Source organism: Epinephelus moara, chromosome 2 (assembly GCF_006386435.1).
Source record: "Epinephelus moara isolate mb chromosome 2, YSFRI_EMoa_1.0, whole genome shotgun sequence".
NCBI classification, from domain to species: Eukaryota; Metazoa; Chordata; class Actinopteri; order Perciformes; family Serranidae; genus Epinephelus; species Epinephelus moara.
In genome coordinates, this window is record NC_065507.1 from 35,031,934 (window position 1) to 35,043,438 (window position 11,505).

The window sequence follows — 11,505 nt, forward strand, 5'->3', positions numbered from 1 at the left end:
TCTGTGCCATAAAATGTAGGTGTTTTAAGCCAAAACGTGATCTTTTCCTGACTATCAATAACCAAGTGATTTTTGTGCCTACACCTAACCACACATTCACCACAGTGCTGTTGACAAATATAACACAGTAATATAACAAATATAACATAGTTACCAGGGGCGGGCCCTAGTGCACGCTAGTTACTAGTTATAACATGGGATTTATATTTGTGTGGCAGAGCCTACGCCGTAGCCTACGCACATCACCTATGCCGTTCTGAGCATTTATACTTGTGCGTGGTGTGTCTGTGTCACTTTAACTATAACGCACTTGTCTTTTGCTGGACACATTTTCCCTACAACTATAACTTGCTAACATAATTAGCACAAGCCTATAGCATTTTACATTGTAATTTTCCTCTTCTCATATGAAGCCAGGGACAGCAGCAACATTTAACAAAGGTAACATTACGAAATTCAACTCTATTACAACTCACAGGGTTACTGACAAAACAACTGTCTTAAACTAAAAACATTTTCTAAACAAATATAGCGTGCTATTAGCATAAGGCTTTATTATCTGCACAATTTATTGTTTCTTATCTGTGAAATTTAAGTGAATAAAAGCTTCGTTTCCACTGAGGGAAATAGTCTCAGCTTACAAAAACAGACAGGAGGTCTGCCTCACCGCAATGTGTAGTTACATTTAAAGGGAGGTGCACGTCAGGCTATAGTGTAGGTTACAACGTAGGCGCTACGTTGATGCTGAGCCTATGCTGTAGCTACAGCATCGGTTCAACGTAGAAGTATAAATTCCAGCTAAGGCACACACACACACCAGTGGCAACTGTTAATAAAAAAGCAGAAGGAATCTAATTTAGGGAGCTTTGCTACTTTTTTCTCCTGTTCGTGTCTCTCATGTCCTTCCTTACCGACACTTTTGTGTTTGAAAGGCATGACTGCTCGCTGGACTTCTAGATGTGCTCAGCCAGTCAGTCTTGACAGATTTTGCACTTAAAGTAGCCACCGTACCGTAGCTTCTTGTCCCATGATCAAATAAAGACATTACATTAGGCAACATCCACATACATGTTTCCCAATAATCATCTTTGTGTGCCTGTATTTGACAAAAATACAAAAAACAAAACATAAACAATTCATTTAATTGAATAGTTTTGTTTTAGTTATGTTTTTTTTCTAGTTCATGTAGAATAAGCATATAATGTGGTTATAGATTGCTACTGTCTAGTTTACAAAAGAACAGAAAAGAAAAGAAAAGAAAAGAAAAGAAAAGAAAAGAAAAGAAAAAATCATGACAGACATGGGTTTGCATTTTTGAGGGCACATAGCCTGTAGCAAATGGTACCATTTTTAATTCAATGTGAGTTCTTCTTTGAACACAGGCGTGGTTCCAAGGTGGCAATCTGAATCATTTGCAAACCCTCCCTACCCCATGGGCGCCAGTGCAACAGCACTGCCTGCACTGTCTATATCTATGCCCCTGGTATCCGTAGTTTACAGAAATGCACAATGGTAACAATGCAAACACAACAGGGCTTTGGAATTTCATTCTGTCGCAACAATGGGCGGACTCCTTGTTTGGCAAATTATGGCTAACTCCCAAGAGGCCTAAAATCACTTATTGCAGGTTTAAATATACTAGCATTGAGTGTTGATCAGAGACAAGATGGGAGCAGTGGTGCAGTGCAAAAGTTAGACTGAGCTATACAGTTAGGTAGAGCCAAGGACGTGTGGCAGGAAAGTGAAAACATGGGTTATTCTAAGTGTCTGAACAGAAGAAATCCTATTTTTAAACAGAAAATCATCACATTGGAGAAGCAGTAACAGGTGAATGTCGGGCAGCTTTACTAAAGAACTAACTCGTTGAATTGTTAATTTTTTTGTCGATCGACTGACCAATTAACCCACTAATCGTTTCTGCTCTATAAATTGCATGAAGGGTTCTGTGCTTGTATAGCTGAATCCAGATGAAAGCTCTCTGACTCACACCAGTTAAATCCTCTGTAGGTATGAAATAAAGAGGAGAGGAGACAGGTGAGAGATGGATTGTTAAGCCTTGGGGAAGTGAGACATTTGTTGCTCAATATAAGGAAGTTGGACATAATATTTTGGTGCCTAGTGAATGTTGAGTGTTTGCTTTTCTGATGCAGAGACTAGCCGTTATGGATTTTAGGATATGGGGCTCCACTGCTCTTTCTTCCTGTCTTTTTGCTGCAGTAAAATCTTAAAAGAACAAGTTGGAAAAAGGAAAACACGATCTTTTCAGCAAATAATTTGGCCACGCAAACATCTCTGCCTTCCAGCCAGGAAGCCTAAAGCTGTCTTCTTCTCCTTCTTTTTTTGGTAATGGGAGTAGTTTTTTTTTTTTTTTTTTGCCTGAATCATTTCAGACTGCTGACAGACAGCAAGTCAAATGTTAGAACAGTGAACGCTGTGCGAGACAGTGTGATAGGCTGCACAGAGAATCTGTTGCTAGGCTCACTGTGAACAGACCAGTCAAGTCTGACATATGTTTTCAAAGCAGCCCTCTTAGCAGCTTGCAGCAGTTGCCATGGAAACCCCAATGCCATTTCCCCCCATTGTTTGGACCGCTCGATATCCCGAAAGCTTTTTCAGAGTCCTGGTTTATTAAAGCCTGGGAGATCAACAATGAGAACTGGTTTTGTGCAGTTTGTTAGTGTGTGCATATATTCAGCATTTATGTGTGTACATTTTTGCAAGAATGCATATGTCTCTCTGTATGTATGTGTGTGTGTGTGTGTGTGTGTGTGTGTGTGTGTAGGCGCAGGATGTTTGGGTACATGAGTATCTGAGTTTGTGGCTGCATACTCAAGGATGCATGCCTGTGTGTGTGTGTGTGTGTGTGTGTGTGTGTGTTTGAGCAAGTTCAGTCTCTTTCAGAGGCGGTGACAAAGGAAGACGTCCTTCACTTGACCTTCACAATAGATGAAAACACGGGCTGAGTCTGTGCTGCTCTCTGTTACCACAGCAGTGTGGGATTTATGGAAAACAAGAGATAACATAAAAAAACAAAACAGAAATTATTTTTTTTCTAGTTTTAATTACTTTAGGTGGATCTATCCTTTTTTGTTAAGTAGACAAAGTACTTTTAATCCTTAAATCTTCTTCAGAATCAACACCTGGTACCATAAAAGCCCACTTTCCCTTGTGATTTGACACATTTTAATTTCAAACACATGCAGTTTTGCCACGCCTGAACTTCTGATGTATTACTGTTATAAGCTGCTCTGCATTTGAAGTTTAGTGTTGTTAATAAGTGAAATCCCTTGGTCAATAATTCTGAGCTTAATTCATTACATTAAAGTTATAATGAAGTGCTCCCATTTGATGTGAGCAGCTTTTTTACACACATATCTACACACACACGCACGATATGACACAATTAACCCTTTTCCACCAAAATTAGCGTGTGTACATGGAGTTTTTAAACACGAGTAAACCAGCTGATAATAGATGATGGACACTTTTCCCATTGCCAGAAGGCCAGAGTTGTGTAGATCACTCTGCAGCAGACGAGTATGCCTCTCTGTGTATTTGTGCGGAATTTTTTGGTGTGTCATGTTCAACGTCATGGAGGGGCCAGAAAATGAATCCGGTCCTACTCTGAAGCTGTCAAAATCCGATGCTTGGGCAATGACTTGCAGCGTCAGAAACCAACAACAAAATGCATCCTTTAACATCAGCATGATATGTGGCAGGTTGCCGTTATAGTTTAATGGTGCCCAGCGGTCTCAGGGGGAAATGCAGCAGGAGAAGGATGAAAGTTAAGGCAACGAAAGTCCGAATGGGGAGAGCAGGAGAGGGGGTGGATGGGTCCAACAAACATTGACTTTCGCCTAAGAGAGCAGTGTTCGTGTCCCGTAAGATTCTAAAGGTAACGTCTTAAACGTAACCACTTGCTTTTGCTGCCTAAACCTAACTACATGTTTTTGTTGCTTAAACTCAACCCTGTGTGTTTGTTGTTGAAAGAAAAAAATGTCAATTCCCGGTGTTTTACCGACATAGTGCATTTATTTTGGGAGAGACTGTATGTAAACGTTAAATTTACAGTGAAAACGGAGGTGTATTTTGAAAGACGACAATACATGTAACAGGCAAAACTTGACACGGTGTCCCAGAACGTCATCGGCCAACGCACTCAAGGTACTTTAAACGTTGTATGTGCACGTGGAAAGTCCATGACCAAGCACATCAATATGTGACGAGGTCGGAGTGAGAATGTGTTGAGAAAACAGGTTAGTAAACAGTAGAAAGCAGCATAGAGGCCTGTGAGAGCTTTACGGTGGCTTCTTTATTTGTCGCTTACTTATTAGGTCTCTCTTTCAAACTTGGTGCCGATAAATTTGGATCAACGTTTGAGCGCAGCTTGGGCTGAGATGAATGGCATTAGGGGCTAAAATTAACGCGTTCACAAGGGTGTTGAGTTTCCATCAATGCCAATTGTAACTGCATTTGATAAATACCCATGACTACTGCAGAGTAATTTGACCCTGGTGTGAATGCCAATTGTAACCTTTACCATTACATTAAAAATCCAAATGTTACTGGGTGTTAGCAGGTTTTCTGTGCAGTGGGAAAGAGGCTAATGTAACAGTGAAGTGTAATCATTTTTGGTAATGCTTTATTTCAGAGGCTCTCCAATGCAAATCGTTTTCTGATAATTCTTTAAACAGATTCCGTGAAAGAATGATGTAATTTGGCAGTAACTACATGGAATTTTTTTTTAAATGCAACACTTTCGTTTTCGGTCCCATTTTTCACAGGTTTAAGTTAAAGAAGACTTTTTTTATGCACACAAAGGACTAATTTCTGACATTTTGGTCGCAAATTTGTTAAAATATGTGTTAGTGAGCACTTCTTCTTTTCCAAGATAATCCATCCACCTGACAGGTGGGGCATATCAACATGCTCATCAGACAGCATCATTGCTTCACAGGCTTGCCTTGAGATGGTCACAATAAAAGGCCACTCTAAAATGTGCAGTTTGATCTTAGAATATATTCATTAGAATTTCAAGACTAGTGCTACAGGAATGCCTCTTTTGGTCACACCACAAAGACTAGTTAGTATGTGGTGTGACCACTGTTTGCCTCATGCAGTGCAACACATCTTTTTTACATAAAGTTTATCAAGTTGTTGGTTGTGGCCTCTGAAATGTTGGCCCACTCCTCTTCAATGGCTGTATGAAGTTGCTGGATATTTGCAGGAACTGGAACACGCTGTTGTTCATGCCAATCCAGAGAATCACGCATGCTCAATGGGTGCACTGGTGAGCATTCAGGCCATGCAAGAACTGGCATGTTATTAGCTTCCAGAAATTGTGCACAGGTCCTTGCAACTAGGGGTGTCCCCGACTAAGAATTTTAATAGTTGTATCTGATTTGACAGATTTTTCCTTTAGCCGACTAATCGTCGAATCATGTTGTTTTCCCCCTCATTGATTAATGAGCTCATTTGCGTTAGTTTCCGCTCCAGAGAAAAGCGCTAAAACACCCAAATAAACAATTTTAATTCTTCAGTTGGCATAATAAGATAATAATAATGAAAGTAAAAGGGTTATCATTTTATCTTTATTCCTTTCACTTCATCAAGGTATGATGCTCTGAGCGCAGAGCGCTGCAGCCTCATCCATGTCTTTAACAGGAGTTGTTTCTGACTCGTCAGAACTTGCCATTTCATTCACAAATAAACATCCAAAAACATCATCAAAAGGTTTAGAAACAGTTTTCCTTCTTTCTGACTTCAAGTTACATCATTAATCAACTCAGGTTCATACAAGTTCATCCACACGGACTGTGCGTCACCGCGCTCAATTGTTTGGCCACGTCGGGAAAAAAGTAGCCAAATAAATAACCAGAGTCTATCAAGAAAACAATCAGCGGTGAAATCCGTTTTAAGACACTTCAGGTAAATGAATAATCCTTCAAAAAAGTTTGATTTGAGAGCACATACCTCCTCCAGAGTGTGTGTTTATGCGCTCCGCCACCGTAAATCATCACCACATGATTCCCGAGCACGGCACCGCTACTGCTCACCGCTCCCTCAGGGGATGGGTCAAATGCGGAGAACAAATTTCACACACTCAGGTGTGGGACTTTAACTTTAAATCATCGTAGGCCTCGATGCTGCTCTGATGGTCCTGCAGCGCACTCACTCACCTCAGCTTATTTGGATCGAGCAACTGGGTGATTTATTCATGCGTAGTAATGATTATGCCTACTGATTAAACGCAGGCGTCATTTTCAATTTTTTATTAACAGAAATTAGGCTGATGTTTGTGTCATGAATTACTAGAAAACAAATACATTCTATGTCAAATCAAGATGTTCAGCAGCAGTAAGCACCCCCATATAGTCAGGATGGTACGGTCTTGTTTCATAACCACATTTTGTGACGATTTGACGGCGAGACTGGCAGTCGAATCAGACTTCTCCAAATCGAATCACCGAATCATCGACTATTCGGGGTCACCCCTACTTGCAACACTGCATTATTATGCTTCAACATGAGGTCATGGGGACAGGTGGATGGCTTGACAATGGGTCTCAGGGTCTTGGCATGTCTTGACCATTTACTCACAGTTTCTGAACTGTCAAGGGGCCATGTTTCTTTCATATACAATATTTTATCAACAGTGACTCCCCCTGCTCTGCATAAGATCAAGTCAGGCTGGAGAGCTGAATTAGGTTTGTCGTTGTCAGATGAATGGTGGGATGATGCAAGCAATACATTTATCCTCCTCTTGCATGAGGCTTAAGCCTGATTTATGGTCCTGTGGCGTACCTACAACATACCTACGTCGTTGCCGTGACCCCGTCGTGAACCCTTCGAACTTCTCCGTCACTCCATTTCATCACGGTGCAATTCACCGCCAGAGCGGTAGGGGGCTGCGTTCCTTTCCTGAATGGTTATCGTCGTCTCTAATTGATTCTTTGTTTAGCTTCCAGCTTTTCCGGTCACAGTGAACAATGGCGACCGAGAGAGAGAGAATCTTGCTGGAGTTGGAGTTGTTGGATGTCGAAGAAAGTATGTCAATACCGCAACATCTACATCGCAACAGAAGATGTTTAAAGATGCCGGGGATGGCATAATCTGGAAATACGGAACTGGAAATGCGTTGCTACCAAGCAAACCAATCACTGGTCATGCCCAAGCCTAGTGGAATACTGAAGATCTTTTTTGATGTTATATTGAAGATATTGGAACCGTGCCATCTTTGGTATCCCTGGGGAGGGTGTTAGAGTAAACAAAGGACTGTAATTTCTTTTGCCTCTTTAATAGCTCGTCATTGAATCCTCCTCTTATGGGTAATTTGCTCATCCCCCTAAAATATGTCCTGGCTGTGGGATTTAATGTTATTTCTGAAACTGGAAAAGATAAAATTTTCTGTCCGTGGCTCAGCTGACATATTTTACATACACTGGCAGCCCCTCATCTCCCACTTTGAAACAATGCAATCTATCCCATTAGCCTAGTATGGGAAGTATGACCAGAGAAAGATAACTTTGACTGTTCCGGGGCATACATTTACACAGTTACATGCATATTGGTGCATTTATTATGTAGACACATTTGTGTGGCGATGTAACAGTGTGGGTACATACATAGTATGATGTACTAGCAGCTGAGTATTAACAGCTGACTTTTATTTTTTATTTTTTTATTTTTTTATAATTAATATCTATTTGTTAAATTTTTCTGTTTACAAAGTGTGACGGCCCCAGGGCCTCCACTAGGGTTTGGTGTTGGTGTTGTGTTATGTTCTTTTGTTTCAGAGTGCTGGTGGCTTGATTGGTCGTGGTGATTGGAGGCAGTTGGCCACAGTCTCCAGCCCTTTAAAACCCGCCCTCCTGGAAACTTGGTGCCTCTTCTTTTTCCCCCTGGCACCATGCTGTGTTGATTGCATTTACTTGAGTTTTTGTATAGTTTAGTTTGCATTATAATACTTGGTTATATTGTTTATTCTTGAATTTTTGTTAAAATAAATTACTTAATTTTATGTAACTCCCCATGTGTTTCCTTATTTGTGATGGTCTTAGAGCCGGACCATAACAAAATGGGGGCTCGTCCAAAGGGAGAGTAGGTGGTTAGTGGTGTTAATTCATGTGTTTGGTTGATGTGACACATGTTTTTTTTTGAGCGCTTGGATGTGTTCACACTTGTCTTTTGTGCAGGTGTCTTGACAAATAGAGCTACCGCTCAGAATGACCTACCAACACCATGTGCGCATGTGCAGAGCGAAAAAAAATAAAAAATTCCAGAGGACACGCCCATAATTTTAAACTGCCCGGGATCTTCATGGTGGAAAGAGCGGTCTTTTACAGGTAAATTAAATGAAATTATACAGTTCCTAAAGTTACGTTTTCTTATCTAGTTTTGCTAGTATGAGTTGCACTCTTTGGGTATACGAAAGTTCGGATTAGCCTAATATGCTCGACAAAGACGTTGCTAAAATGCTAGCTAGCTAAGGGGCGAATTCACAAAGAATGGATTGAGGCTGCTGATAGCGGCATGCATTGCACATTATTTACAACCGCCATCTGCACCGTCTCAAGGTCCGATTTACAAAAGATAATGAGTCCCTGTCTACTACTGAGTCCCTGTCCTTAAGGAGCTGTCAAGCCAGCATCCCTGAGATACTATCTCTAACAGATATGACGGCGCAAATACGCCCATAAAGTTTTGCAGATGAGTGCAATTTGCCCTTGTTTTGTGATTGAGTGAGCGGAGTGGTTTCCAGTGTTTCGGGCTTTTCTCCACATTTCAGCACACAGATTGGTTTATGATGAAAACTGCATGGAGCACAAAAGCCTCAGATTGTGTCTTTAATTAACGGAGGTGCGCACACACAGAGGTCTCCACAGTCACAAACCAACTTTCATCTATTTTGCTTCTTTTAACTTACTTCTCTAGTATTTAGCATCTATAACATAAGCTACTGAAATGTCCATTAAAATAGGCTACAGCTATTAATGTGAGTCAGGCAGGTCTGAAACGTGTTTATTAAATTAGATTAAAGTCCGAGTCTCACTATAATGTAGTTCAGGTGTCACTGAATGTATCCATGATTTCGCAGAAACATCACTACTGATGTTCTGTTTGATGCCAACAGCTGGCTGTGTGTCACAGCTGGCTGAAGCATTATACAGCAGCTGAAACGATAAGTGCGTCTCCATACTGAGAAAGAAGATGTGCGCATTTACGCACGCGGCACAGCAGCGGTACTTCTTTATCACCGGATCGAGACTCTAATCGCATCCACGTTTCCCTCACTTGCGTCCTTTCCAAGCGAGGATAGAGGAAACGAGGAAATATGTGTTTAGAAACATGAGACGTTCTTTCCTCTGAAGCGTCAAGTAAAGCAACATTTCTGATGCCGGCGGTAGCTGATCACAGCTGGATCAGCTGTCGATCGGCTTTTAACAGCTGTAGCGACTTTGAGTTTGTGTCTGCATATATGTGCACTGTGTTAATACTAAAAGTGCACAGTTATCACTGTCAGAGCAGCAGTGTTTCCTCTCTGCAGCCTGTTACCTGTTTGACAAACACCTGCACATGAATAAAAACCAGCATTCTGTATTTATACTGTGTCCTGGGTCCTGCTTGGAGGCACAGGATCCATTTCTACCAGCAGAATGCGTTTATATTATCTATTATTTTTTTTAGTCTGTCTTTAATGATAATTTGATTGTGAATTCATTATTTAATAACCCAGAATATGATTAGAGTGTCTGAGAGTTTTGAACACTTGAAATTGTTTATTAAGCAAAATCTTTAAATGAAAATGGAAATTATGTAACTCATATCAAACCTGATGCTCAGGATTTTTCAGTCTCACATGTGATAAATGTGATAAACAATGTAAAATGTAAATGTATTTAAAATGCTGCTGACAGACAGACTCTCCCTTACTTTAATTTTATCCATAATAACAGCTAATGGGGGAAACAACAGATCATGAAAAGAAAAATCTTTCTAATAAATGAAGGAAGTTGTTTATGGTTCTTTTTGTTGATCAGACAAACAACTGACAGATTTTTAACTAGACGATGAATCAGAAAACAAATAAAATATAAATCTTGGGAGTGATACACTTGAGTTTAATCTGTAATCTGTCTCCACTTCAGTATAAAACTGCAGTGATGTTGTGAAGTAGCAGAGCAATCCATTCAGCTGCAGCGTCTAATCAATAACTGATATCCAGTAAGAGGGCTTGTCAGCAAGTAAAAGACTTCTAGCAGTTCACTTGTTTAATCCAAGTTTATTAATATTAAACGTGTCGCGTCTCCAAATTGCACCAAATTTCGACAGTGCACTCTCTTCTCAACTCAACTCAACTCAAACTTTATTTATAGAGCACATTTAAAACAACCGGGGTTGACCAAAGTGCTGTACAGATTAAAAGTAGCACGGATGTTAAAAGTAACCCATACAATGCCACAACAAAATAAATACTAAAATACATAAACACAGTGCAATAAAATAAAATAAAATAAAATAAAATAGAATAAAACGAATTAAAATATAATTAAGATTCTGGGCGATTCTGGGCTGAACAAACAGCAAAATTATTGTTAACAATGATGTGTGTGTGTGTGTGTGTGTGTGTGTGTGTGTGTGTGTGTGTGTGTGTGAAGTAAGAGACAAAGAGAAAGAATGCACATAAGATTTCAATCAAATCATTTGCCATATTAACCCTCAGTTAGAACTTGGTGTCATGTAATATGGTAGCTAAATTTAGTGTGCTGTCCGTCTGTGTATATGTCCATACAATTTATGTGACATCACTACTCCATTGTTTTAATCACACTCATATTCCAGTACAGGCGAACATGGAGGAGAGGTATGACCAAGTAAGAAATGTTCTTACTTTTGGTCAGTATCCAGAGGGATACACAAAAACACAGAGGCAGACATTAAGACAATATGCAGCCAAGTTCAGAGTTTCTGGTCAGTAATAAAAAGTTGGAAATAATTTTTTCCCCCCCATATAAATACATAAAAACAAGACCTAACATAGCTTTATTTTTTTCTTGATACAGATGGGGAACTTTTTAATGGACAGAGGAAGGCTGTGAGGACAAAGGCAGAGTGCAAAACCCTGTTTTGTGAATTCCATAGCAGCCCTATTGGAGGCCACAGCGGGATTTTTAAAACAAGAAATGCTTTGTCCAGTCGATTCTACTGGCCAGGAATCTCTACTGACATTGAGAAATGGGTCAGTAACCAATGCCCTGCTGTCCTGATTAGCTGTTCATCTATTAGTTTTAATAATCAAATGTAACTGTTACTACTTCAATTAGTTTTCTAACTCTCACTCCATAACCATTTACATTTTTCCTTTGAATTGTTCACTCTTCTTATTGGTTACCCTCAACAAACCCACTATTTTTTTTCCTTTTTTTTTCTAGGTCAGTGAATGTGATCAGTGCCAAAGGGTTGGAAAACCACTTGTGACTGATGCTAAACTGGAAAGTATTAAGG

At 40.0% G+C, this 11,505-nt stretch overlaps 1 long non-coding RNA gene across 1 annotated transcript; it reads left to right on the forward strand.

Annotated features, from left to right (window-relative positions):
• The first annotated feature begins 8,270 nt into the window (after window positions 1-8,270).
• On the forward strand, window positions 8,271-11,505 carry LOC126403876 (uncharacterized). The gene is made up of 3 exons (XR_007571374.1): window positions 8,271-8,345; window positions 11,064-11,239; window positions 11,433-11,505. It is a non-coding gene; the product is annotated as an uncharacterized LOC126403876 (long non-coding RNA).